Raw genomic sequence first — 3,351 nt, 5'->3', positions numbered from 1 at the left:
CAGAATCATCTGAAGAACATTCATTCATATGTCTGGGGCTTGATGCTGGCTGTTGGCTAAGATCTTAGCTAGGACTGCTAGCCAGAACACCTACATAAGGCTTTTGCATATGCCTTGGGCTCCACACAGCATAATGTTTGAGTTCCAAAGGAGCCAGGCAGAACCTGCATCCCTTTTTATGACCTAGCCCTGGAAGTCACATAGCATCATTTCTGCCATACTCTTCTGTTTGGAGCAGTCACAAGCCAGCCAAGGTTCAAGGGAAGGATAAATACACTCTAGCTCTTGATAGAACAGGGACAGCGTTCTTGCTAGATTCTACACCATGTCAGGTATTGTGTTTAGTGCCTGGATGTGATTCATCACCAGTTGTTCTCAAAACCATTAGTGAGTATCTGAATCACCAGGAGGACTTTTTACAGCAGAGTGCTGGGCATTAGTTCTGGAATGGGGCCTGAGAAAGTACATTTCCAACTATTTTCCAGGGAATGCTGATGCTGATGCTGCTGGTCCCAGAACCACACTTTCAGAGCCACTCTGGTAGATATATCCTTGTCCTCAGTGAGTTTACAGGTAGGTGGGGAAGACAGGTAAGTGAACAGTACAGTATAATAAGTACAAAGAGAAGTAAAGATTTGAGCTGTCTTAGAATCATCAACATTCAGATTCGTGTCAAATAGTGATTTTGTATTTATAGACAGGCAAAGTGAAGTAAATATTTGATGTAATTATTAAGATACTTTATTTCTGAAGCCCAACACTATAAAGCTTTCATTGAGGAAGAAAAAGTGACAATGCTGCCTTGATTGCTTGTCTGTGCCGATCGGCTTCACCAGTTAAATGCTTCCCTTTACAATTCACCTCATCTTTGTAGACTTAACCTCACATCATTGGGGAACTACTTTTCTCTATAATGTCATCAGATAAATAGTGGCTGTGTTTGTGTTTCCTGACAGCCTTATAAAAGTGCATTTATAAGTTTGGGTTTCATCTTTTTTCCTTTTATGTGCAGTTGCAAACATAATGAATTATGTCAGAGCCTAAATAAAAGTCCTTTCCTTTACTTTTTTTTGTGTGCAATGTTTATCTTCTGACCTAATTTAAGCACTATCAACTGAGAGATTATCTTATATAATAAAAAGAATAGAAAAATCCTAAACTTTTGAAGATAGATTTTTGTTAGTGGAACGTACCTATGTGAATAATCTGTAATCATTTTACTTGAATTTTCAGAGGGGAAAAAAGTTATTTCTTTCAAGTTTCACTTTAGTGAGAGACTGAAGAGCACTTTCAAACAGTGTAGATGTTTCCCTCCGATGTTGGGTATTTAGAATTTTCCCAAAGCAGAGAATAATGCTTTCTAAAGGCGTATTTTGGAAACTAATGAATGCTGCTTTTGACTCATATTTCTCTCTTCTGAGTTGCTTTGATTTATATATTTTTGTCCCCGTAATTTTTCCATTCCCCTTACCCCACCCCCTGTCTCTGCTATTTTGCTACACAATTTTTATAGGGAAAAGAGGAGTTACTTGCCAGTGAATATCTCAAGATGATTTATGAGATTTAATCCGATATCCTTCTCATCTTCCTTTCCTCTTCTAGACCCCAAGTTCTGACCTACATTTCCAGTGTATGTCACTTAATCTTCCCTATAATTTTGTTCTCTTCACCAGGACACTGTGGAATAGAACATAGGATTCCTAATCCCAATTTCTTTTTTAAAAATGTACTTAGCTTCCTTTTTTATTTCTAAAGAATTCATTCTTAATAATTATAAGAATGGAGTAAGGAAAGTAACAAATGATGGAATGTTATAAAAGTCACTGGAAGTCTTAGTGCATTCTCTTTGTAGCTATATCTGGATTTGTCATGGGAACCAGATATGCTTTATAAGTGCCTTTTCAGACTCCCTGATCCATTTGATTCTCTGACTCCCTAAGTCCCTGATTCTTCTGAGAACTTCTAACATATATTTTTTCCCATAAAACATAAAACCAAACCTTACCCCCATTATTGAGTTGCCTTTACTCTTAGCCCCTTCTTCTTTCTCCTAATTATAACCCTGCATGCCTTTACACTAGTGTGAGTACTTTGCTTTTCACTGATTATACTCAGCAAGATCACTTGGGACTATAGCAAATATCTTCCTTATTAAAACTTTATTGAAGGCTATAAAGAATACCTGCATTTACCTTATATTCTGAAACCTAGTCTGCCCCAACCCCAATTTCCTTTCAATGATCTGATCTAGATCCCACCAGGTTACAGATAATAGATTAATAGATACAATGTACCCTATAGATAATAGCCTTTCTAGCCTCTCCCCTCCCCTATTTGAAAAACATACTATTTGAAAAAAATATGTGGTGACAAAAAGAAATCTAGCTATAGACAGTATGTATGCCATACTGTTGAATTGTACACCTGAAACTTACTGGATTTCATTAACCAATGTCACCATAATTAAAACAAAACAAAACAAAACAAAAATTCCATTTCTCAAAACTATAGGCAAATTCACACCTTTGAGAATCACTATCTTTCTATTATGTTCTTGGCACCAGTTTCTATTTTAGACAGGGATTATTTGTTGCAAGGACCTGAAACCTGCTCAAGATCCCTTAAACAAAAAGAGAGTTTTATTTTAAAGGTTTGGATAAATGCGGTCAGGTCTTATGGGGACTGTCACTGGAATCAGGGCTTCTGTCTGAAACCAGATTCATTCTTTCAGTATACTTTAGGCAAAATATTCTTCTTTAGGCTTTTGTTCGTCAGTCTGGTCTGTTTTGCTTTTCACGATTTTAACTTGGCTTTGCTCTTTCACTTGGCTCCCCACAGCTCATTGATTCCATATCTCAGTGTCTCTTTGATTAAATTCAAGAAATAGGTAGGATTCCTGACCTATCTGTTGTCATTTATGGTGAGGCTGCAGTAGAAAGTCTGCTATACTTTTGTCTTAAAAAGATTTCATCACATTTATAATTTTTTGTCACAGCCACTCCTACCAAAAATTAGATTATGTGAAGCTACTTTTAGAAACAAATTAAAATTATGCATGTAAATGTCATCTGAAAACAATTTTAAAACTATCTCAAAAGTAAAACCTTGATACACTAAATAATCATACATTTTAAATATACAGCAAAAAGTGGCTTGACAATTACAATCTCTCCTTTTACACCTAGAGTGAATTCAAATACTCGATTTAAGAAGAAATTTGCATGTTAAAAGATTAACAAAGAGCTAAGTTAGTGCAGGATATCTGCCAAAATAATAACCAGTGATCATCGACAACCTTAAAGAAGGAAGAAAATAAACTTTGTTATAGTTGTTTTTCAAAACGATCTTGAA

This window comes from Pteropus vampyrus, unplaced genomic scaffold, assembly GCF_000151845.1.
Source record: "Pteropus vampyrus isolate Shadow unplaced genomic scaffold, Pvam_2.0 Scaffold21, whole genome shotgun sequence".
Taxonomy (NCBI): domain Eukaryota; kingdom Metazoa; phylum Chordata; class Mammalia; order Chiroptera; family Pteropodidae; genus Pteropus; species Pteropus vampyrus.
Note: the sequence above shows the minus strand (reverse complement) of the source record.